This window comes from Dromaius novaehollandiae, chromosome W, assembly GCF_036370855.1.
Source record: "Dromaius novaehollandiae isolate bDroNov1 chromosome W, bDroNov1.hap1, whole genome shotgun sequence".
In the NCBI taxonomy this organism is placed as follows: Eukaryota; Metazoa; Chordata; class Aves; order Casuariiformes; family Dromaiidae; genus Dromaius; species Dromaius novaehollandiae.
The window spans coordinates 21059061-21085736 of record NC_088130.1 but is presented as its reverse complement, the minus strand read 5'-3'; the positions used below and the strand labels follow the sequence as shown (position 1 = coordinate 21085736).

General features: G+C 40.0%; 1 protein-coding gene across 4 annotated transcripts in view; it reads left to right on the top strand.

Annotated features, from left to right (window-relative positions):
• The window catches only part of LOC112978760 (tyrosine-protein kinase transmembrane receptor ROR2), a 150203-nt gene that overhangs the window by 76774 nt on the left and 46753 nt on the right, over window positions 1–26676 (top strand). Inside the window, exon 1 of one of the 4 annotated variants that reach the window (XM_026092450.2) lies at window positions 26341–26435. The exons of the other annotated variants lie outside the window; for them this stretch is intronic. The gene's annotated coding sequence lies outside the window, so the exon portion shown is untranslated. Of the gene's footprint in view, window positions 1–26340; window positions 26436–26676 lie in introns of those variants that run through there. 4 annotated transcript variants of the gene reach the window in all.

Genomic DNA, 26676 nt, shown 5'->3' with positions numbered 1-26676 from the left:
TGCATGCATCAGGGGAGGGCAGGAGTCAGTGCACAGATTCATAACCTGGACTGTGCCCTACTTCTCTTCAGTGGAACTCAGTCATAAGCAGTATAAATTTTATATTTTTGTTAGGAAAAAAAAAATTCACAGTAGCTATATTACGTATATTTTAAGTACTGTAGGCACTATGAATTTAAATTTTACCCTTAGAAGGATAATATAAGAACTGGATTGAACTAGTTCCCTAACTTTTTTCCTTTGCTTTTATAATTGTATTAAAAAAAATCATAACATTTTACAATTGAAAGTAAAACTCTTATGGTAAGACTTTCATAAGTACCAATGCTTAGCAGCTGTTGTCAATTCTGCAAAGAAGAGTTCAGGGGTGCAGAATTCTGTTGAAAATCTGGCCTTTAGCTTTTAATCTGCATTTTGTAGTATATACCAAGGATCAATTGTCATGTTTATCTCTTAAGATTATTCTTTTTTATGGAGAGAAAGAAGGTATTTCTGTTTAACCAGTTAATTTAAAATATGCATTAGATATGTTGAATTGACCATATTTATAATCACTTCTACTGAGTTATTGTGGATTGCAATTGCATGTTCTGCTCAGACAAAGGAACAAGATAGGTATTGTAGATTGCACTTACGTTGCTGAATTCTGTACTTACTATTTCATTAGTTGTTGATGTTTCTTTACCATTCCTTTTTAAACTGTGAACTGTCCCTGTTTCCTTGTTACTACTATAATTGTAATGTTGCTACTGCATAATTACAATACTGCATGGTTTAACCAATACCTGTATGTGTTTGATAAAACATTGAAAAAGGCAGTGTGATGATCCACTGGTTGTTAGTTTGACCAGTATGACATTAGTTCTGGACGCTATCAATTTGAGTCATACGTAGCTTTGACCGGGCAAGAAAGTCCCACATTTAAAAAAAAGACATGATTAAAAGTATATTAACTGTTAGAACAGTCACAGACAATGTTTTTATTTCAGTTCAAGAGTGACTTTACTTGGTTTGTCTGGGTATTGTGGAAGAACAGTTATTGCCATGAAATGCAGGCCATTTCATCACCATAAATTGGCTTCAGCTGGCATAGCTGAGCTACACAGGTTCTGGGATCAAGTCAATATTGCTATGACTTCTGGCTTGTGATTGTTTATCTACTCCATTTAGCTGTATTTCTGAACTGATTTTTAATGCCCATTTCATCTGTACCCAACTGAAGGTGACTTTGCCCTTCCCATCTGCTTTCAAATGTTGTGAGATTCATGTTCCCAGGTACTTCTACTCCTTGCCTCCTTTTTATCATCTAACTGGAGTCCATTTCTATTGTTCTTTGCTGGATGCATGAGAAAAAGAATCTGTCTCTTGGTACTAGGAAAGAAAACTTCTGCTGTTACTTCACTTGCACATGCTGGTAGGCTAACCTGTGGAAGCCAGGTTCAGTCATACTGTGTTTGGTCAGATGTCATTTCACTTAATATTGAGTCCTCAGGGCTGTGACCACTGAGGTGTTTCCAGAAAAGACTGGAAAACCTACCTCTTCAGCAAGCTGACTGGGTATCTGACTCACTCTAACATATTCCTGCCAGCCCTCTGAAACCCAGCGGTGCTGGTAACCACCTTCCCTGGTACCAGGGCACAATGCAAGTGCAAAGCTTTTGCATCAGATAAAGTTTGTGTTATATAAACTCTGGTAAGCCAGTGTTTTCTGACTTGAAATGCCAGCATATGATGTGGGAGTTTGTGTTTTTGGGGGCTAGGATTTCGCTTACTGTAGTGTTAGTTTTGAAATAAAAGCCATTTGAATTTGCTCAAATTGTATCAAGTTGAAAACAGCTAGCCAGCATGGGTGCCAGAGGGAGCCAGCTAGTGACTCCATGGGGGCAGGAGTAATCAAGGTGCAACCCTGCAGCATCATAGATGGGTTGGGCAGAGCGATAAAAACGATGGCCCAGAGATGAGCAGAACCAGTGCTTTGCTGAAGCAATCAGAGCAGTGGTAGACCAATAGCGAGCAGGAACCCACATACCAGTTGAATCGTGGCAATTTAAGCAAATTAAAGTAATTTAAAATTGTGCCATTTCACCTACGTACTTCTTCAAACATAGCTCTGACTGCCCAGGAGCAGTGGATGCTGTAGTATCTCGTATCAAAGTAGCTGCTGGTCTCTGCAAAAGGAACACCTTTTAGGGTATCTGCATTGGTCTTGAACATGTTGAACATAAATGTGAGGGGACCTTTGCACTGGGCTCTGTGCTAGCACAGGTCTCATATATTCGCATGCCTCCATCACATAGAGGAGGTGTTAACTGGCCTATTCGTAGGAGTGTCCAGAGCAGAACTTCACTGCAGAGGGAAAGGAGGTCCCTGGGGGATGATGGTTCTCTCGTGGCCTATGTGGATCACCACTAGGCCAGCCTCGGCACATATATCTGATGGCCAGTTTCCTCTTCGTAGCTAGATTCTCCATCTGGTGGGCCTTGAGCCCACAGAGGGCCAAAGCGTAGACCATCTGGTCAATGTACAGGAAGTCACAGGGAAGGACGGGGCCGAGGGGGGAGGCTGGCTCACTGGAGGCAAGTGACCAGCTGGGCTCCTCAGGGACCACTGCTCAGATCGGTGCCATGTTCTTCTGTTCTTTCATCCCATGTCCCAAATAAAAGTGCTACCCGTGACCCATATCCTGCCATAGTGGAGGTTAATGCAGGACATAGTGCAAAATGCCTTCTTCTGGGGAGTGGCCAGGGCTGTGTGAAGTGCATGCTGGGATCATGTAGCCGTGCTGGAAGGGAGTGACTTGAAAAGCTGTTTAAAAGGAGGAGAGGGTTCTTGCTGTGATACTGCGTTGTATTCATATAGCCTGCTGTGTCCTGGATTTCCTCTTTTGCCAATCCTGCAAGCCAGTAGCTGGGACACAGAGATGACTGCCCACTGACAACCAGAATGTCTGCAGGGCTGCTTCACTGCTGAAGCTGGGGCTGGGCACTTACACAAGTATCTGCTACTCAACACTTGGTCCTTAGTTTTCTGCGTGATCAGATAAGCTGCCTGAATGGATTTTCTTCACTTGAATGGTAATAAAAACTTTATATTAAAAAGATTTTGAAGGTGTTCAGTGGAGCTGGTGAGACTTTAAATGAACTGTGTAATATCACATGCTATATGCAGTGCTCAGATCAAAGGTGTGAGGAAACCCTCTTACTAAATATATGCAAGTGAGCACTGCAACAGGAAACTAGATTAGAATTCAATGTCAAGCAGAATAAGCTAGGAAATCAGTCTTAGGAAAGGGAAACTTGATTAAATTAATAATGGGAGAAAAAAAAACACTGCAGTACCATGTTTTTTCCTCCAGAATGACTAAGTTGTATCACAATCTGCCATTTACATTTTTAAAGAATTTATATTTCTGCTTAAATGATGGCACTGCCTGATTGAAACACAAGCCTTTGGATTGGCATCAGGGACACACCAAGTTGCCTGAGCCAGCATTACAAGTTTTTAGGTAATTACAAAGCTGGCTACGCTAGTTCTGCCTGTGCTGGTAACACAGCTGTAGCAGTTGCCTGGGTATTCAAGTGGTGAAATATAGATAACATTGATTTACTTCTTTATTTTCCACAAAGGTATCCTTAACATATTTATTAGTATTGCTTATTATCAAATTCTTTGAATCCGGAGTGTTAGCTATGCCAGGTACCAAGCCTATACCAGTGATCTGACTTCATTTGTGCAACTCGGCTGCTGCAGAAAACACCTCCTAGTAGTCGAAATGGGCCCTTTCAGCTACCTGCTCATTCCCCTGACAGGAAACTGTGGACAAGTTTAGAGCATCAAATGACTTAATTGTGCCTGCCCTTCAAAAAGTTGACAGTCTTTTCACTGTACAATCTCAGTAATTACGGAGGTGTTGATGTATATCAAAGGGGTGATTAGACTTCCAACCCTAAGACTTTAAAGAAATGACATTCTGCGGCCGCAGATGAGGTAGATTACTGCCTCGTCCTTTTTGCTGCTGTTTTTTTTTTTTTTTTTTTGGAGTTTCCTCCATCCTTCCCCATAGAGACAAAGTGCTCTGCTGTTTAAAGGCAGGGGGAAAATATTGCTTCCATGCCACTAGGAGGGGAAGAAATTTGTTTTAAAACAGAATGAAACTCATCTTATTTTTTAATTTTTTTAATATCAGATAATGGGGTAAGCTAGCAAGTCCCACTGTCAGGTCCCCACAAGCTTTTTAAAGCTCTTATATCTAGCACTTTGACTTTATCAAATGAAGAAAATGAAATGTTGTACTCTTTCCCAACAGAAACAATCACTGCTCTGCCTTAGGATTTTCCCCTACTGCTATGCAAAGCAAGAAACCTGAAATGCTTTTAGCAGAGGGGCTAGGCTGTTCCCAAAGATTGTAACTGACTTGTCTTTCCTCCAGGTTCTAGGCAAAGATGATCATGGTAGATGAATTTAAAGTAATTTAAGTGCTTTTAGCTGTAATTTAACTTAGAAAATGGGAAAACCATTGGTTTTCTTCTGTTCAGCTTTTTTTTCCTTTAGGGAAAGATTGGTTTTCTTTGCTAATAATTAAAACTGAAGTTTCGCAAGTACATTACTGGTATCTGTTTTTGCTAACTCAGGCAATGCCCCTTAGCAGTACTGTAGTTTAACATGTTTATTGATTTTTCTCATTTTCATAAAATTTAAAAAATGTTAACTTAAAAGGTGAATGATCTATTGCCTCTAGTTTATGCTGTTTGGGCACAACAGTCATAGTAAAATAAAATCCATCTTTAACATGTACATGGAAGAGAAAATAACTTTCTGAAAATATGTTTTTAATTTGAAACATATTAGCTTAGTAAATACAATATTATCTATAGTAGTGAATTGAACTGATTGTTTCTTGTTACCATGGGCTTCAGGATTTTAGAATCTCAGCCTCTCACCTCATTTTTATTCATGGTTTGTAAGAGGAAAATAAGGTTTCCTGCCTTTTAAAATCCCAGTTGGTTTTTCAGCTTTCAATGAAGTAGTTGAAATTTGAAATGAAGCAAATATTCACTATGCACCTGCGGAATAGTCTGTTCCTGTCAAAAGCTGGTTTAGCATTTCAGCGTATTCTGACTCCAGCTGCTTTGTCTTTGGCTTCTACTTTTTCAGAGATCTGACTTTTCTTTAACACTTTAAATACTGCTGAATATTTTTGTGGTTTAAATTAACTGCTTACTAGATTATTTCTTAGTACAAGATGTCATAAGTTTATATTTAATTGTAAATGGGTTTTTTTAAAAGAAAGTGTCTTTAAATAAACCAAGATCCAAAGGCCAGTTATTTTTTAAATTCTTCCACTTTTATCCACCCTGTGCAGGTCCCTACGGAGATCTGAAAGCATGGCTATCTGAGGAAAGGAAATTTGATAGAAAGTGTAGATATATTTTTCCCACTTCACTGAACAGTTTTGCGTGCCACATAAAAAGCAGACAGTTGAGGAGGTGATGTATTTTCATTCTTTTGACCTGCCTTTTACACGTTAATTTTTTTTGTCCAAGTGTTAAAATAGGAGTTTGAGTTGGAACTACCCTGTGAACGATTTCTGCCTTGTCAGATTTTCACTTTGCATAGAGCTGTACATACGCTGTATTTTTGCTCCACAAACTGATTTGAAGCAGACCTGTTTTTTCAATGAAATACGTGATCTAGGGCTTGCACACAAATGAGAGTTCTGCCCTATAGTGCAACACAGGTGTTGCTGTTTCATGGCCAAACATAAGGGAAGCTTACCACCGCGGGGCAGATCCTGTACTAAATACCATGCAGAATTCTGCCTCTCACGGGTGACAAACTGACTTTAACGTTAGGCATCTTTACAGCCTGTTAGAGAGGGATGACAGGCTTCATTTTCTTTCGCAAAATAATTCCAGCTTCATGTAATCCTTCTTCCTTCCTTCACAGCATATTTTTGAAAGCGTTTTTCTCCCTTGATCCTGAGCATAGAAAACTCTTTTAAGGTCTGCATTGCTAGGTAGAGTTTTTGTATGTTTATGACTTCTATCACATAATTTTTCTTTTAAACTGTGTGCTTATAGAGAGGCAAGCTGGAAAATTGAGTGTTTCTAGAAGGCTGCCTGACAATCAAGGTAATGTCATATTTTCCAGCAAGAATACCAGATCTATGTCGTGTGTGATTTAACCAGCAGTTTTTGCATGAAGAACAGTGTTCACTTTGTTTATTGGAGGATTACTGAAAATCCTATAATTCATCACTAGTCTGTCAGAAGCAAGTTTTGGCTGATTTAGTGCCTCATTTTGAATTGAAATGTACATATTTTACCTTAAATGTTGAGTGTTGTGTTTCAAGTCCTACATTCTAGCTTTGTGTAGAATACAAATAGCCTTAGTATCCTTCTGTAAAATGACAAACCTTATTAATGAGAGAAAATGCTTTGAGGCATGTTGCTACCAGGATGAAATGTACTGCTTACTTATTATAAAGCTGTTTTTCAAAAGAAAATAACTTTCTGGACTGTATGGTTATTATAATGAGTGATGAGGGGCTGTAGTACTTTTTCACACATACACTAGCATTTGTAATATTGGAGATCTGGATTGGTTGATTTAATGAGAAGAGTAAATGCCTGTATTTAATATCCTGTTTCTTACATCAGTCACACAACTCTTGCTAGGCAGTAAGCATAGGTTGCTAAGAATCAAAAAAACATTTGAAATATCTGCTTCCTTAAACACATATTGGCTCTCCTTGCTCTCTGCTGGCATGAATTTCCTCTAGTTGCGTGGTATAAGCAAGAAGATGAACTTTTGTGGCTACTGGTATAGCTGTTTTACCCAGAGTTATTCTTTCATTTTCCATAGCAGGACAAGCTCCATTATTCTGAGTGTGGAACGTTCGAGTTGCATAGGTATCATAAACTTGCAGATTATATCTGTTTGATGTTGGGACAAATATCTAGGCGAGTTTTTTGACTAGAACATAAAGTGTTGTATGTACAGGTTGCATTTGCTTATGACAAAGGCAAAGAAATCAGATATAAACCATTTGCACTTTTTCCTTTCTCTGTTTTGGGGTTCTCTTGCTGTCCATCTGCTCTCAGAAACAGTGACTGGGGGATGCTTTAGATGTGCTTATGTTTCCTCACGTGTTGCTAGCAGGAGGTTGAATGACTTTACAGAACTAGATGGCAAGCTGCCCTTTCAAAAACTGTAGTTTTTCAAATAACTTAGCCTGGCTAACCACTTCACAAGAAAAGATGAGTTGCAGCTTATCACCTTTTCTGGTTATTAATTGATAAATTTTAAGTCTCCAGAAAAGGATTGTCCACCTAATGTTTAATTATACTGGTAGTTAAAAAATATCTTATGCAAATAGTTGTCATTCCTGGCTGTAAATTAAGCTATTAGTGTTTTATTCTAAAAATGAACCCATTGCTGTTGCTCTTGCAGAGTCAGTCTTTTCAACATGTGATAGAAAAGTAAAGTGAAGCAGCGCTTCACATTATGAAATGTCCTTGAGCAAAGTGGTTGTGTACTTGGTGATGTATATGGTATTGACCAAATGCTTTCAGGTTGGGACCACCAAACTTTATTTCAAATGCCACAGGTTATTACTCTACGACTTTTTTTCTTAAATCTTCTAAAGACCTTTCCAGGAGTCTTGAGTTCCTTTAACCTTCACTCCTCTGATCTGTGAGAGTGAGGTTAGAGTAGTTTAGGCTACACAAGCCAAAACTGGATGCTTATGTGATGTGATTGAAGGAGATAGATCAGAGTTAAATTAGTGAAACGAGTAAATACTCTGCTGAGCACTTCATTCACCAGCTTGCTTGCTGCTGCTGCCTCCCCAGTGGGACCTCTGCATCCCAACATCCCCAATTTGCGCCCTCCAGCACCCAAGCGTCCCTTAGTGCCTCCCTCTGTGCACATACCTCTGTGTCTGTGTTTTTCTCCTACAGTGTCGTGCAATCCCTCCCTATCTCCTGGCTCCTCCTTCCCTCCTGAGAACCTCTCCAAACCTCCTCAGGTCCCTGCCTCCCCTTCACCTTCCTGCCTTTCTTTTAATTCCTCTCAGTATGGAAGTCTTCCTCTTTTTTTTCTTTGCGTTTGGTTGGGTTCGCCAAAGCGAAGTTGCGGCACGTGCTGCTTGGCGAGGGCAAGGCTGATCAGGCACAGGAGGTGTGCCTTACAGCTGGCACATCCACCCTTGCTGGCTCAGCAGCAGGCAGCCAGGAGACCTGCAGGTTTTGATCGCCTTGGACCAAATGGCACAGTCTGTTTCTCGAATGCTACTGTAAGGCAGGATTTTAACTTTGTGAGCCACATACGTTGTAGGTCTGAGATGTGTCCATTTACTTAATGAAGAAACAGTGAATGACAGAAGGGGTAAAGAAACAAAAAAAACCCAAAGAACAAACAAAAAACCCTTCAATTACGCAGAAAACTAGATATCACTTGCTTCATGGTTGTGTTTGCTTCCTGTTTTTCTCTTGTGCAAAGTGTCCTGAAAAAGACTAACCGGACTGCAGATACCATCCTTGCCTTGTTGTGGTTGCACAGGTCTTCCTCCGCGCTGCCTCCTTCCCCCGCACCTCCTCTCCTTCGCTTCCGCAGCGCCGGACGTATTGTCCCAGGGGCTGCTCCTGTGTAAGCGGGCGTTAAGAGTGCTGTTCTGATGTCGTGGCTCGTTAACGGAAATGGAAATCCCATCTCTCTGAGGTCATAAACACTCACCTTTGTGCCGTACGTGGTCACTACCAGTGTTTTAGTGTGAAATCCCTAACTTCTTTCTTAAGTGGCTTTTAAAGTCTAAGGAGTGAGATGTCAAGTGTTGTTTTAACTTTTTGAGCAAGCTTTCAGAATTTGCTTAAATTGCTACATTTGGTGGTTTCTCTTAAGAGATACATGCGTAAAAGATGCTGGGAGAAGGGAACTGGATGGAGGAAAAAATCCAAATTAAAATTTAGTGTGTGCATATGTATGCACATACAGTATATGCCTATGGACATTAACACTGTCTTTGCAGTGTAATATGGACTAGGTGTTGCTCATACATAGCCCAGGCCTCCACTTACCTGCAAAGAGTGATGGATTCTTTTAATGCTGTCAGCCTTGAAAGGAAGCACATATTCAAAATAGCAAAGATTAAAAGACGCACAAGTTCCAGCTACTTCTGCGGACACTGACTCAGGGACCAGGTGATTCTCCATGTTCACAGTGCTTCCCCTTTGAAAAGGTTCACCCTTTTCTATTTTTGAGTATTTGCAGAACACCAGCCTTGATTTTAAGTTCAGTTAGGGAATTGTTTAGGGTGTAGGTAATAACTCTTTCATAACGCGTTTCTCCAGAGCTGCTGTTTACACATGGGCAAAATTGCGTATTCTTAAAAATGAAAGGAGACCTGAAAATGTGGCAATGTCTGCTTATAGATTTAACAATGTTAAGATTTAACAGTGAAGCAACATGACTAGTAGGCATGAGAGGTAATTTAATCTACATTGTTTGCTTGCTAAAACTGTTGCAAAACATTTTAGAGAAAAATATTTTACTGTTATGACTATGAAAAATTGAGTCAACTTATTATGGTTGCTGAAACTTGATTTTCTACAAATAGATAAAATGCACAGCCCATCTCTGCACAAACGCACAATTCCTAAAACAACCCTGTTACTGTTTAAACATCTAGTATAAATAATGAACCACTCCATTACCAAGAATATAAATAAATGTAGACAAGTAAGGGTTCTCTAGAGCTGAAAGTTTAGGTTATGCAAAAACTTCGACAGCTGTAATTTGTAGGTCCTTGTAGACTGAGGGGTGTGAGTGATGTAAACTCTAGAAAGCCGACGTTTAATGTATGTCTATTTTGTCATTTTGCCAAAGGGCAAGATTTCGCTGTTATGTTTCTTTCGCTGTGTACAAATTTTGAATAGGGCAACATCTGGCAGAAGAAATTCCACAGAATGTATTGAGCTGTGCAGTGCTGTAAACAGAGCATAATGCTGTCCTGCCTTATAAGTGATGAGTCAACGTTTTAGAGAAGTCTGGTCATAAACATCTTTTCCCTGGGTAAAACCAAGAAAGCAGAAGAGTAGCAAAGCAGCAAATATTCATTAAAATGTATTGCTTCACATGTTAAGCTTTAAAGTTAATGTCATGTTAAAAGCTAGGTGAGTCGGAAATGTGTTTGTAATTGGAGCATAATCTAAAAAGTTCATTCTTTCTTACACTTTGCCAGTTGAAGAGACATAAGATTTTCAAATCTGAGTCTTTAGATCCCCGTGTTTGAGGACCTAAACGGGACCGGCTGGATTCTTCCCTCTGTGCTAAAGCAGCCGCACACCTGTAACTCCAGTGGACCCCAGCGGAAAATGCCTTAAACAACACCTCAGCAACTGAGTCCATTTTTGTTGAGCTCTTAACTTTTTAAGACCTGACTTTAAGCACACACATTTAAATATTTTCATCAGGGTTAGTGCAAGTCTTTTGGCTGAGCTTGCTAACGTGAAAACATGGGAGAGTTAAGAACTTTCCTTTGGGGGAGAGAGGGAGGGAGCGAGAGAGCCTGTGAGTGCGCCAAGGTGAAATGTGTCCTTGGTTCAGGGAATTTTTTTATATAAACAGAGAATGGTTCATACTTTATGGCTCTTGTCCAGAATATTTACAGAAACACCGTAGTCTATACTGTCAGTTAGCCTGAGATTATGACCACACAAGTAATCGTAAACTGCCTATGCTGTACTATGTTGGTGAGGGAAGATGCAGAGTTAAGGCTTGGTGCTGGTTTCAGCTGCCTGGTTTGAAACACTAACAGTGAAGATTTCCGTTAGCTCACAGGATTTTTTTTTTTCCCCCCTCCACAGATGTGCTAACTTTTTTTGAACAGCCTATTTTGACCAGCCTCCTGAAGCTTCACTTTTATTTATTTGAACGCAACAGTAACGTTTTTCATCCCAAGCTGCTCTGCTTTTTCTAAACAGACTGTCCACTTAAGTTTACAGGGATAAGGGTTTTCACCCAAGCATTCACCCCTCTAGAAAAAGACAACTAAGTGGGTAAATGGAAATAGGAATTTCCTAATAATGATTCAGGAGGTATCAGGGACTTAGCAAGTACTTTTGGATGCCGAGTAGCAACTCCAGAGGTGCTGTGAATGAGGAACTGCAGTGGTGCTGTCTCCTTTGACAATCCGTACCCCGGAGACGCCAGACTTCTGGCATGTGCAGAAGAGGAAAAAGTTGGCTAATATGGGGTTTTTTGCCTCTTATATCTGCCCTTTGGAGACTTTGTGTAGGCTCCCTAGGGGAGGCATAGCTGCGGGTGCAGGGGCGGAGGGGGCCAAGAGGTGTCCCCCGTAAAAAGCGAGCTTTCTGCCCGCCGCCCTTGGGATTCAGTCTGCACTTGTGACTCAAATTGCAAAGGCTGTTTTTTCCACTGTCCCGTCTGGCTCATACGCTCCCCTGCTTCCCTTGGAAATGTTACCTAATACGGGCGTGCATACGGTATTTTGGCTATTAGAATTTCTTAATTATTTCTCTTCAGAATAATGTCTAATGACCTCAGCAGTAGCTAGGGGGCCACAGGCGCAAACAGGAGGTAAAGTATTTTTGTCGCTGGTTATCTGGATTGAGATCAAGACTTAATCAAGAATTACTACACCAGATTTTCTTGACAAGCTTCAGCGTGGGATGAATGAGTATACTCTCATTAACGCCCCCATTCTGCTGCCCATGAAGAAACGAAAAAAGTTGGTAACAAAAAATGAAACACACTCTTAACTGTAGCAACTGCTTTATGTTAATTTAATATCAAAAAGCACATTTTCAAATGCTCAGGACTTATATTTGTAAACATTTACATCTTAATGACATCCAACATACAGCATATGATAGAATATAAATACAAGTGCTTTTCTGTAGTTGCCTTCTTTTTGAAAACCTTGGAATTGAATACATATTTTGCTAGGTGAATATGAATTTTTTGAAACTGCTTCACAATACAAAGTGCTTCTCACTTGAACAACTAACAATGGACTTCCATCTTCTATCTTAAAGACTGACTTCTGTAGGCCCCTTGTACAGTGTAGACCAGAGTTAACACATGAGTTTTTGACACAAGCTTATTTGTTTCTTTGCCTGAGTTCTGTAATCTTCATTTCCCAGTTACACACAATGTTTTACCCTTTAAAAAATTTCCCATAATTAAAACATCTGTGCATAGTTGGAAAATTGCAGCATTTAATTCTAATACTACTAAAAAGATTGAGTAATGCTGAATTGAATAATTCCATTCTTATTAGTATTGAATTATAGCTTACGCTGCAGACATTCTCTGAGCAAGTTTTAATTTTGGTGAGCCGTATTTATACACTAATTGACTGAAATGGGATGAGTCGTAACTATAGCCTTCATTCCTGCTGCTGTTTGCCAACCTGTGGTCACTCTCCCGCAGTTCTTGCTCTTGCTAACTTTAGTTAGAAATTCAGTGGAGGGGACTTTCAACTTCTATAGCAGGCTTCACTGTCTTTTACTGTACTCTATTTGGCTTTACTGACTATTTTGGTCTGGTTAGGCACAATTTTGTAGTGATCTGACATAACTGGGTCTTATATTAACCTAGCTGATATATTAATTATAGTTGATATGGTAGCACCTTGATGTTGGCGTTGAGTGTTAGATTCTTTATTTGAAAGGCAAAATGCCTATATACGTGATTAGTTATTGATTTGTTTGTTGTCATCACATTGGAGCTCTATTCAAAGCACTGTATGAAATCACTTCCTAAAAAATAAACTAAAAGGATGGAGATCAGAATGCAATAAATCAGAACATGATTTAGCCTGGTGTGCTAACTAAAGCAGCCATAGACTATTGCACAAGTTAAATTTTCACATAAATTACGAGTCCACTAAGAATTACTGTTTTATGATGCAGACCAATAAGGTCACTTCAGAACTGCTTAAAAGCCTTGTTACAGTAACGTAATACAGTGTATATGTTGCCTCTTTTGTTTATGGAGTAATTTCATAAAGTCCTGCCAAGCCAAGTGACTGAAAGTCTGTTGTGGCCTTTGTCCTGTGAAAAGTAATTGGTAAAAAGGCAGAGCTGGATTATGATAAGGGAATTCAATCCTTCTGCGACCACTAAAGGTTGAGTTGCTGTGCTGTGGCGGGGATAGGTATTTCTCAAAGCTGGCTTTTGCAGTCTATGAATCTCCTTCTTTGTCCTTATTATTTCATTTTACTTTTGCCATTTTGTAGACCTTTTCCTGGAAGGGGATTTATGCCAATTAAGGACTCAATCTGCTGTTGTTCTATTCTCAGACTCGTATTAGCAGTTTTGAGCATGCAAGAATTGCAGTGCCAGATACTTCAGACTTCTCCTCTGCATCAGTTGAGAAATTTAGATCCTTTTCCAGGTTTGAGGGGCAAGAGCTTGAACTCTTGTGTGGTTATTTTTGTGCAGCAGAGGAGAAAAAGAGAGAGAAGAATACATAGATGTAGTGCAGCTGATTTTGTTTCTTCTATACACAAATGAATTTTGGTTCTGTTCATTTATTTTCTTTAAATTGATATGTCATGTTTGCGTGTTCAAGTTTACTGCTGCTTACGTTAAGTCAGTGAGCCAAGTATGAGGAGAAAATGGGGTTCATTTACCTTTCATTATAACCAGGATTTTCCTGCAAAATAATATATAGAATTTATTTTCATATATTTTCTGCAAGACAGTATACAGATTTTTTTTCTTTTTTGACGAATAACATCATTTACTGCCATTTTTTTCCAAGTATGAGTGACTGAGTTGCACAGGAGAAAATGCAAATCATATATTTTCACTTTAGGAACAAACCATCTGAAATTAAATACTCTTAAAATATGTTTCAAGTGTGACTTTCATTATCTCAGTAGGTATCATAATAGACTCTTCTATTGATATTTTTCTTCTGACAACTCCTACTAGCAAAAATGATGTCTCAGCCATATTGCATAGCCAGAAGATACTAATGGACAGACAGGTAATTGAGCAGAGCACTTAATAAGCTATTATACATCCAGTGCTTACTTTATCAAGCAAGCGAGGTTAGGAATTTCAGATTTAATATATACAAAACAGAATACAGAGACAGAGCAGAGAAGAACAGACTAGCAAAGACTGACAAGGTCGAGGGCAATATATCCATCTGCTGGCTTTCTAGGTCATAGTAGTTTTAAATATTTGAGAAGCCAGTCCAAGAGTAATACAGACTTCTTTGTTTTGTGTTAGATCTTTGACCAGATCTTATCTACGTTCATAGCACTTGGATTGTAAATCACTGAGTCTCTTTCATGTTGGCTGCTTTGTAGAAAGCCTAAGAGGCAGCGAGTAGTGGAAGATGCAGAGAAGCTTTTTCCCAGTGCATTCTTAATTTGATGTCTAGTGATAGAAAGTGCCGGGCCTACAAGTAATCACTCCAGTCCTTTCAAAGATGCGTTTCTTCCGTGCCCCAATAGAGAGCTAATGTGTTAGGTTATGCTTGATGCTTTGAATAGAATTTCCCAAGTATTTTCCCAAAGGATGCAAGTAACATACCAGGAAAATGAACTTTCATACCTTTCACACCACATTATCGGTTAGCTCTCTGTTCCTCTCTGAATAAAAAGATTTTTAAAATTGGCTGTAGTAGAATATTGTTATAGGAAGATGTAAAAATTCTCAGATATACCCAAAGAGAATGAAACAGCTGGATGCTCACAAAAACAAATGCTGGGAATAACAGACCTTTTTTTTAAAAGATAATTGCTGAGAAATTCATGCCTAATAGTACTAGAGAAAAAAAATTTCTATTTCCACAGTTATGAAACTGATTGCTAATGTAATAAACCTTCCTTGTCATCTGTACCATGATGGGTCCACTCTGACTACATTATTATGGCATCTCTGTGAGTGCTAGCAAGAATACCTAGTGGTCGCTAATTTTTACAGTAGTCTTTCGCGATGCAAATTTTATTTACTAGAAATAAGGCTGAGCCCCCAAGCAACCATCAGATAACTATTTCTAACTCTGTGAAGCTTTCGTAGGTTAAGCTCAAGTGTGACCGGGCATATTTCATAACAGGAAGCCTATGTTTTTGGTGGTATTAATGTGGGCTAATTCGAGCAGCAGAATGATCAGATGTGCTTTGAAGTCATCTCGGCAGCCAGCTATCCCATGCTGTCGTGAGTTCCCCTCTGCGGCACTCCTCGGCAGGGCCTGCTGCTGTCACTGTGACGATCTGGCTCCTTTTGATCTTGACCAAGCCCCGGCTGTGCGTGTGCTGAGCCCGGGCCGCTGTTGTCTCTGTTTCTGGCTGTTCCCTCGTCGATTCAGCTGCTGTGCTAAATGCTGCAGGACGCAGCCTGTGCTGGTAACTATGTGATGGGCTCAGTACCAGCCAGACGTAGGGGGCCTCAGATGGCACAAGGTGGCCTGGTTAATGGAAAGATGAGGTTGTACTTCTTTCTAATGCCCAAGGAAACCCAGTTATCTCCTTTTCTGACATCCACTTCCCAAGAGGGCACCTTGGCTGGCTAAATGCCTGAGCTAAATGGATATTAGTAGTAGTTTAGACTAAACAGGAGCATTTGCAGTTAAAATGTAGCCTGTTATGCTTAGTAGGTCTTTCCTTGGCACAATAGGTGCCAACGATGCATGTGCTGTGTCTATGTACATCACGCAAAATGGGACACTTCGCTGAAGCTTCATTACCAGCAGAAGTCTTGGCGTGTCCTACGAGTACCTAAAATGATCTGTCAATGTTGGGATGGCTGCTATGCTGGCTGCATGTGAAGGTGTGTTTCTGATTCTGTGTGCTTTCCCGCTTATTAGAGAGAGCAGTCTGTTTCCATGCTTTGGAGCTAATGCCGTTCTCAAGCCGTCCATAGCTAACGTGAAGGAAGGCAACTGCTTATAACCTTGGAACAATTTATTTGGCAATTGGTCATAGTAGTTACAAAAAGTTCATGTGTGAGGACATTTGGATTGGCATGGCTGGCTTTTGCTTGCAAAACTTTATGGTAATGTATAACACAAGAAAGTAATACCTGTGCAAATATTTGCTTAAGGATAATGAAAACCACAGCTGTCCATTTTGATTAAGTAAACAGTGGTTGCAGGGGAATGTATCAAGTGTAAAAGTAACATTTGGATCTGTGCGGAGTACCTGCCAAGTACATTTTGAAACGTTCAAATGTAAGAAAACATATTAAAATAAAATACGTATTTTTCCTAATCTTAATTTGCGCTGTAAGGAATATTCTTCTTCCTTAAAACGCAATCTCTCACCAGTGCCAAAGCTGAGGGCAGCGCGCTGTAAGTCCGAAGTGTTAGGAGTAACGGGCAGCGTGCTTGGCAGTTGCTTGGAGGAGTTGTCTGCTTTTGTGTACTCCCCGCTTTCGGAGTGGAACCAATCAATTTTCCAGCGGTAAATATTGCTGGTTGCCCGCAGCTTGTTCCACTCCCATATCTGGTGATGGCTGGAACAGTTTATTCACAGACGAGAGCCTTCTGTTGTTGCTCTCTTAAAAAATAAGAGGCGCTCAGTTGAGGTGCGGTGCTTTTTTGAAGACACACCTAGGAAATCTCAGCTACGTTCGTATGTGACTTTCAAACAAGATTTGTTCAACGTATGGGTAAGAATTTAGGTCATGGCTCAGCTCCATGAGTTAACCCTGCTGTCTAAAAGTAGGTTGTGCTGTTTCTAGCTTATGTTCCATGAAGACAGACGTTTTATAGTCATGTTTTTATGGTGTAGCAGCAGAACTGACCCACGTGATCATCCAGCAGTAGTGGTAGCCCTACCACTCACAACGAAGAAAAAGTAGGAAAGCTTTTAGTTTGTAAAACAGGAGTTTACACATGCACAATTCAGAGCTTTCCGGTGGGAAAACACCACTTTTAAAGTGACTTTATGCATTGCACTGCACTTTGCATGCCCGTCGCTTCCTGGATTCGTTAAAATGGCAGTGTGGCCATGGCCTTAAACGTTGCTGTTGAAGATAACTCGTAATAAAGTGATTATGGTGATTAACATCAATTACAAGGGTTAAGCAGGATGATCGAGAAAGACAGTGGGAGCTCAGGATATCCCTGCCTGGCTTGGGGGAAAATGCAGCGGCTGGGTGCTTCGGAGCTGCCTGGGCACGCGTGGCAGGGCTGTGCCGGGAGCTGCTGCTGTGCCGGGCGCTCCCGCGTGTCGTTACGGTGTTCAAAATGATCACGTCGGCTGCTGTCGGTGGGACAGTGACCAGGTTTGCGCTCAGCTGCGAGGCTGCCCGCCCTCCGGGGGATGTACATCTGGAAGCACTCTGGCCGTTCTGTTTTGCACCTCAGGGCTCTGCTCTTCTTTTATTATTATTTTTGAGGAAAGAGCAAACATCTGATATGCCATCTCTTCTCATGCAGGGAAGTGTTGCTTGGCTCTATTAATTAAAAATAAATAAAGAAGATCAACTGTGTTGAAGAGGTCCATTTAGACAGCTGAGCTCATTTTTTTCTCCTGCAGCAGTTAAGGTAGTTTCAATAGTAGGGGAAAGAGAAATGGGAAGTTTTTTTAGGGTAGACGACCTCTTCTACTTCACTCTATGCACTCAGTTTTAATCAAACAGATTCTGCAATAGAAGAAAAAGATTTTTCCTATCTGGACCAGCTGAGCAGCATGTTAGCAGAAGTATTTTGTGCTTTAGATAGAGACTTGAAAGTGGAGAGTGTAAATAAGTAATTTTATTCTGTGCAAGTTTGTAAAGAAATAATAATAAGAAAAATGAATAAGTCATCTTTTAAAATTGAACTTAAAATAATTGGATTGTGCTCTTCAAGGATTAAAATATAGATCAGCCGTTTATTTCCTATGAATCCTGGAATCTCCCCTTATCTTCATCCACCCCTTTTCTAAAAACACAGACGCATGCACTCGCGACAATATTTAGGTTGTTGAGGGTTAAACAGTTGCTCAGAGTAATCACGTGTGCCATGCCCAGACACAGACTTACCCCCTCTATACCTGCTCCTTGGCCATCAGGGTAAGTTGAACTGTTAGTAGGGGAGAGAAATTACTCTTTTTTTGAGCAAATGTAGACCAGAAATAATTACTGGGCATAAAGAGGGCTTTCACTAGAAAATTAAGAATTTTGAGAGGCTGATGTAGCAGCCAGGATACATTTTTCTCTGTGTTAAAAATAATTTTGCTATCTCACAGAAATGAAACTGTTGTGTTTAACTTTATGCCAACTGGTCATGAGCAAAACCTGTATCTGAAATAATGTTGACTAATGAGCAGCTGCTCCTTTTTGAACACAGTATGCTGTGTTACATGCAACAGGGCCTTGTAAAATCATCTTCTAAATATGAGTTAGTGGAGACAAATCCCAAGAGGGTAATGCTCCAGAGAGCCAGAAATGTACTTTTCTGTCTACCTGGGGCTTTTCAAAAATTGTGGTGCTAGCTGAAGCTAAGAATCTAGGCATCTATTTAAGAAGTATTTAAGGATGGATATTGCCCTATCATTGGCTCCTTTGCCAGCTTTTGTTTCTCAGCATTGCAGTAAACTTCCAGGCTCTCGTTTAGGCACCAAAGTTTGTGTCAGGAAGGTGAAGATTATAGTGCTTACTCAAAAGTACTTTATCTCTCAAAAAATGCTCTGACATTGGTTAATACAAATGTGTTATTTGCTCTCAGGAGAGCAGGGTGGCCAGAAGGAGCCCTATCTGCTAAACCTGATGTTGTGTTTTCCACTTTTAAAATGCAATTAGAGAATGAAAATTAAACAAATTGTAGGAAGGATTTTTACGCTTGCTGTAGTTCCACTGCCTGTCCTCGTCCACCAAGTGAGAATAACCATCAGGATACATAATAGCAACTTCTACTTTATATTCTCCTAAATGCAGGTGTGACCTGTGCTATTTTTGTATTACCTGCTAGACTGAGGTGGATTAATGTTGTTGTTTTGTTTCTAATAAAGGAAAGCACTCAAGAACGTGCTTAAAAATAAGTATATTTTCAAGTGTGCTGCCTGTCTAAGAGTGTTTTTCTGAATTGAATCTTGAAGACTTCAGCCTGAGGCTGCAAACAGAACTGGTGTTTTTGGATTTTAAATTATTTTTCAGAAAAAAAAAGAGCACTGTGAAAATCTTTGTTTTTCCCTGTTGATGGAGTGTTATACTCATAAATCATGATTATTTTCAACCTTTTGGTTGAGACTATTTTGTTTTCACAGCCAGGAGCAGTAAAATAATCAATCATGTAATAATGCCAGGGATAATTATCATGTTGCTTGGTGTTCTTTGAGCTACGGCAGGTGTGTTCAGAGCCTCTCTTGGTTGTGTTTAAACGGTGGTTTTACAGCTGAGGTGGTGAAGAGCTTTGGAATGTACACACAATTGCTTTCCTTTTTTTTTTTTCTTTTTTTTTTTTTAACATAACGCATAAGCAAAAAACACTCTTTGTTATGAAATCCAGAATCACTTGTTTTTTTTTTTTCCATAGTTCAAGGCTTTTATATGTTCCTTAACATATCGATTTGGACTGCTTAACAGAGATATGGTTGTGCAGAAAAGCTATGCCTGTGATAGCTTAATAGGCTTAATTCCGTTGTTGCTAAATTAGAAATGGCAATGAAATGCCTTTGTGGTTTAAAAAGCCTCAAGTATTTTATGCTGTAAATGCTGTAGCGTTTGTTTGAATTTATTAACCATTCAGAATAGTTTTACTGGCACAATTACATCTTAATTTGTTTCCAAATAGCGGATTTATCTTTTGCCTTTCTTTACCAAGCATGAGGCTAGTGCTCTGCAACAGACTATAGAGTTTCTCCCTGTAGTGTGCAGAGGTGAAGTTCAATGCTGGGATTGCATGATTGCTTGGAAGTGACATAAATCATCACAGCCATCAAAAAGCTGCATCTCGCTGCTCCCTTCCTCGTGCTGATGCAAGCGCTCCCTGTTTTCTTTTTTCTCTGAAGTTTTGCTGCACCGGGAACCGCATCAGGGAGCTAACCTCTCCCCCTGTGGGCTCCGGAGGTATGAAAGATGAAGGGATGTATTCTGCAGAAGTGAGATTGAGGTGCCCACCCGCATTCGAAAATCCCAGCAGAAAGATGTCTGCATATTTTGGCATCAAATACTTGCACCAGTCTGGCCTGGGGTGACTTGGCCAGGAGTTTGCAGGAAGTCCTGAGAACTGAGAATTGGATTTGGCTCTTCCTTGGTGCAGGCTGTGTCCCCGTTTAATGACCTCTACTTGGTGTCACAACATAAGAGAGGCTGGATTTTATCTTAGCTTTATTAAAAGATTAATTTGGCTGTGAATTGGGGCAATAATTTGTAGTCCGTAGGTTTTCTTCTTGAGAAGCTTGGTGGGCACTGAAAATGGTAACTTAAAATGAGCATCTTCTCATCCGTAGAAGCTGTTTGTTTTTCTGTAATGTAAATAGCTGTTAATGAGGGTTCCTCTGTGAATGAAATGAATGAAATCTGAATAAATTTTTGTCTTCAGTTTTGTCTCGCTGATATGTCTGAACTCTTATTTTTAAGTAGCAAATATGATTTCAAGGAGGAAGAATCTAAAGTATGTAACGACTTAGCTCAAAATGAGAGTTGTATAAAGGAGGGGTAAAGATTGACAGTGAAACTGAAAATGCAGCTGTGTGGTAATGCAAAATATGCATTAACGGTATGAGGCATTGAAATAAATTGAAGTATTTGCTGAACTCTCTGTATGAATCCCTGGTAATTTTATTTTTTAGTGACTTATCTGATTTGGTTCTTTTCATGCTGACTTCATAGTACTTGGGGAGGTACCTGGTTGATGAGTAAGAGGATAAACCGTACATCTTCAGTATACCTTTTCTGGTTTTGGAGGTTCATTGCAGCTCTATGGGGAACTTGAGAGTCATTCCTTCTCTGCAGTTTTATCCGATGGCCAGATGATATCTTTTATTGTGTTTTTAAGTTGTGTGATGCTAGACTCATAGGGATCGTTTTATTAAAAGAGGAAGTTCCTGCAGGAGCTCTGCGAAATCCATAAAGTAGCTATTTCATCGTGCACTTGACCACTAGTTTTGCAGCACAGGCAAACTACTGTACCTTGCATCAGTCTGGGAACACAAGCATTCACACTAATACAGATTAATGCAACATGCAGATTCCCTCTTAATGAATTGAAGTGATAAGGAGTATCAAGTTACAGGGTTTTGAAGCCCTGTTAAGATGTGTTTGAGAAATGAGCTCTCACTGTTCAGAATGAGGATGATTTTATGTGTTTGTTTGGAATTTTATTTTAACTTAATGCAAAATTTTCTGTCCAAAACAAATAATGAAGCCCTTTTCATTGCCACAGCTCCTAAAACTTGGATCTGCCCTTGTTCCCTCATGTAGTTCATACCTTTTGCCATAGCGCATTTTTCCTGATACTTACTGAAATTAAACCATTTCCAAATAGCTGTTAGGTAAAACAGAACAAAACCTAAAGGGAGGAAAATTTACAGTAATAAAACAAGAGATTTGCTTCCATAAGGAATGCTTATAAATTGTGGGAATTTTTTCAGTATAACTGAACCTTGGCTCTTGTAAAATGGTTTCTTGTTTGTGTTTTCTGCCAGCTTTCAGAAGGTTCTGTTACTTGCATGTTAGTGTTGCTCTTTCTTTAAACATAGTTGTTTAATGTTATTTTGGGGGTTATTTTGTTGTTTTAACACAGCAGACATACAAAAGCTGACTCCACAACTGATTGTCTCCTAGTGAAAGCTTTTTATTATGGTGAATTTAGCTGAAAGTCATTTGAAAGTAATTTTTGGATGGCTAAAAAATAAATTGAAGTAGTTTAGTTATCTCAGTGGTAGCTATGTCTCTGTGCCCTGCAAATAGTATGTTTTGCTCCTGACAGCAAGCCAAGCAATGCCCATTTTTAAGACTGCTTGGTCGTCCGAGTAGAGCAACTGAAACAAAAAACGCAGGTAATTTTCCCCCACCCTCAGCTATTTTTATTTGAAACTGTGGCAGTTAAGTAACATGCGCCGCGGAGGTCCCAATCTGCCACGGCTGTGAAAGGGCTGTACTGATTTTATGCTACTAACTGCATCTTTTGTAGGCTATTCACCGCCCTGCACAGGTTTGCCAAGCCCACTCTGCAACGGGTTGCCAGGGGCTGCAGATGTCGGAAAAGCGACATTGCAATGAAAGGCCCTGATTCAGCGAGCCGAGTAGCCGGCCTCCCCCCCACCAAAGTAATCAGATTGGCAGCCGAATCAAAGCGTACAGTGGGCCCTTTGTCTGGGCGCTCCAGAGGTTAGTAATTGACGGGAGGGCAGCACAGTTTTATGAAGAAAAGAACAGAATATTAGGCGGAATTAAGCTGAAGAGAGTCAGGGAGTGTTTTTTTTTAATTATCGGAATAAAGTTAGAACCTGAGCCGAAGGTTACAGGAGCGAAAAGCAAAGGCTGCGTGTTGCTGTTTGAATCGGAGAAGAGTTTCAGCTCCAGGCATAGCCTTATTGATAAGTGGAAGGAACGAAGGAAAATCGGTGGCTTCCCTAACCGTAGCTGCACGCAATTGTTAGCGTTGAAAGATTTATTCTTAAGCTTTGGGAATTAGCATACAATGACAGAGGAACGATTGTTTTGCTCATAGAATCACAAGACTGGAAAACATCTTAAGAGGTCCTGTTTCACCCCTCGCAAAAAGAAGAGTTGATGGTATCTATGCAATATCACATGCTATAGATGCTTGCCTAATGGTTGCCTTGCCATTGAAGACCTGGAGAGATGACTTTGTTGCCTGCTTGTGCAATCTACACCGGTGCTATGCTCCCCATACCACTGGAAAGCTTTTCCTGATGTCTAGCAATAAATCTTCTTTCTTACAGTCTAAGTCCAGTACTTCTGGTTTCATCCACCCTGGAAATTTTCATTCACAGGGACCTATGTATTTGAAGAACGCTAGCACTCAGTCCATGCTTAATTTTCTCCCCTTCTGGATAAGCAGTCTTAGTCGTTCATTTTTCTCTTGCATTGGTCTTGTTTTCTAGACCATCCTATTGGCACTAGTTGTACTCTTTCAGTTTGACCCACATCTGTCTCGAAAACTTGAGAAAGTACTCCAGGCCTTGCTAGTGCCGAGCGGATGGGAAGGATTGCTGCTGGTTGTATGTCCTTGTCTGTTGTTTGCCTCATTTGCAATAACTTGTGATGGTTGACTCATGCTCAACTCTAATCCATATAAGCCAATTCAGTGTTGGCTTCTAGGTCAGTTATTACTCATCTCTCTGCCTTATTGTAAATGCTTAAAAATAAGTTATTTATTCTATTACTTTTTCCAGAAATTGATGTTGATGGGTCTATAATTCTCTGGCAGTCCTTTTTACCCTTTTTAATAAGTAGTAGGAACTATTTGTGCAATTTCCAGTCTTTCAGGATCTCATCTGTGCTCCACAAGAGCTGAAAGACGGCTATTAACGTTGCATGACATTGCATCAGCCAGCTCTTAACTGCTCTAAATTAATTAAGCGCCCTCTGGTTGAATATACCTGACTCCGTTATTCTCTTTCTGCTTGAGGCTGTGGCCTTGTCTTGTCCCTGCTAGCAATTATGATAACCGCCTGCTTGTGACTGGCATTTTTAGTGAAGATTAATGCATTATTTTTTATGTCTGTTTAGAGCCATGAATGTTTGGAAGTCTGTTCGTTGCAATTACCTCTCCAATACCAGATGATCTCTGAACTCCTAACCATTTCAGAAGGAAAAACTGAATTCTTTTGTGATGAATGGTGTAGGGTCTGTCAGTTGACATTGTGATCATTTGGGCAATTTAATTTTTGAATGTGCGAAAGGATATGCCTGTCTTAATAGTATAGGAGGTGTGCTTGTGTGTGGTGTTGGTCATCAGTGCCCAGTATGAAGCAGTGGGGCTGTCTCCCCTGGATTACTTCTCAGGAAACAAATCTTCCTCATATTCTACCTTAAAAGTGTCTTTTTTAATTTTTTTAAAAGAAGGGGATTGACAAAAGCAGGGACAATTATTTATATTCAGATTGGAGAAGGTTTTGCCATACTGCTTGTTTTCTTGCTGCAGTTTGCTGTAGTAAGCCAAAGAGATGGGATATTAACCTGTATTTGTACATCAGAAATATGGGATATTGACTTTAAAGATGCTTTCTCTTTTGGTAAAATCAATAGTTTGGGTTTTCCTTTAAATTCAAATAGCTCACTTTATTGCCCAGAGAAGTTGACAAATATCTTTTGTGCTGACAAGCACTTCAAAGGAGGAACTATTCACAGCAACCGCATTGTACTTGACAGTGTTGTCTCTGAGAACATGTGAAAAGGAGGGTTTCCCCCGGGTTATGAAGGGGCTCATACATGGCACCTACATTGCCTCATGCCGGAAATCTGCATTCAAGCCAAGTTCTGGTTGTTTTGGAGTCCCGTCTGCTGCCAGTGTGCAGTGTTAGAGCCTTCTGAGGAGGAGACCGGTCATCTTTTCTACCTGATGCTATCACTGCGAATGTAGATTGAAAAGAATGTTCAGAAATAAGCCGTGATGAATTTAAATGTGTGAGCACAGAACATATCCAAGGTAAAAATGTGAGAGCAACCGTACTGGAGTAGACTAGAAGTCGATCCAACCCTGTATCTCGTCTCTTAACAGCAGCAAAAAGGAGATGCTGAAAGAGAACAGGGCTTATGTAATACTTCCTCTGAGATTTTTCCTAGCCTCCAACCATTTTTATTTAATAATAGCTGTTTGCAGGTTGCTGTTAATTTGCAAGTATTGTGGTTTGCTCACTTGCAAGTTACCTTTTTTTTCTTAGTATTGTATGACAATGCTGGAGTTGTCATATATATACAAAAGATGCGACTATCCAGTGTCTATTATCTTTGCATCTGAAATCAATTTAATAAACAATTAGGATTTATCTTAACAGTAGTTGCTTGTTTGTCAAGACTGACGGACATGGAAGTCAGACATCTGAAGTTACTTTTGTGTATTTTTTACCATTCTGGCAGCAGGAGAGCATGTAAAAATGCCAGGAAAAAATACAAAAATAGGAGGAAGAAAAACAAAATGGGATACCCAGGCTGGAAACTTGGAAAATGGGAAAAGGGATGTAAGTTAAGAATCAGAGATGTGGGCAGGAGCACAGTTGTGTAGTTGTGTCCTTAAAACAAATATGAGGGTGCAGACTTGTACAAGTCAGTGAAATGATGGCATGTAACGGTTGCATCTGCGCTACGGTTGGGATAATGAAGGAGAGGAGGCAACAAGGATTATCATCCGTTGGGCACAGCACCATGGTCTTACTCATAGCAGGAAAAAATGCACTAAGTTTGGAATTCAAAATCGGGAAGACTAGAGAAAATTATTCAATAGAAGTAGACAGGACTTTTTCTCTGAGCAGTTCTTTGACTGCAGGATTCTTTCATACTCATTAACTCAAGAGGAAGAAGCTTTCTTTGGCCGTAGTGACTTGTTGGTAATCTGATCCAGCAGCATTTGTGGTATAAAAAGCTTATAATTTTTCATGTTGGTAATAACTTGATAGTATCTTAAGTTGGAGTTCAGAAACTTCAGGGTTAAGACTGAGAGTGCATAATAAATGTTGCCTATGTGGAATTTTGCAGTTTAGAGTATAGAAAACATAAATATTTCCTTCATAAAAACAACAGTTTAGGTGGAACTGGTTTTTATTTATAACTTACAGAATGCACAAAGGATTTTCAATTTTTGTGTTGCTTAGTCATCAAGACGTTGCTGGTAGGTGCTGTCTGTGGTTTGTAATTATGCTTTCTGATAAAGCACATCTGGAGATAAATGTTCCTGCCAGACGTAAACATGGCAAGCCGAAGTATGAATCACACAAAACTAATGAAACATTTTTCAAATCAGCAACTGCTCTTGTCTCTTTCCATCTTTAACTGAAAAGCTTTAAATAATCAAGAGATATGGACCTTGGAAGGAGGGAAAGGAGAGGAAACATTTCTGTGTCCATTTCTCTAAATTTGGAATGTCTTTTCCTGTTATGAATCCCACTAAATGACTAAAGGAATGACTAAACCACCATAAGGAAAGTTGAGCACATGGCATTAAAGCAGAAGTGGCATTCAGATTGTGGGCAGCTGGGAGTCTGGAGAAGGACTGAATCTAAGCTAATCAAATGTCTCTGAGAATGGTTTTCTATAAATAATGTGTTATCCCATAAATCCTGGTGGATTCTGATCACCTGAATGGGCCAAGTGCATGTGGCCTGAAAGAACCATTGCTCTGCCTGTTATTCCAATGTCTCATCTGAAATCTTGGTTTTAGCTCCACTGCTAAGGTAAACGGTGGTGTCCCGTTCTGAACTCCCTGTGGGACCCAGAGGAGGTCAAGCAGAAGCAAAGGAATAAAGGTGAACTTGCCATGCTGCCCCACGGTGAAAACAAGAGGTGATTTATTTCTACTATCACACATTTATCAGTTTGCCCCAAATCAAACAAATCAGCAAAACCTCTGTATAGTAGAGAATCAGGCTTTGAGTCTGCCCCATGCCCTGCACTTCACTCAGGGGTAAAGACCAACTGGGACAGAATTGGCAATGGCAATTTAAGATGCCACTGCCTTTGGCCACCTGTTTCCCATTTCTTCCTCCCTTTTGCAGAAGCAAACTTCTGTAGCCCAGGACCAGGA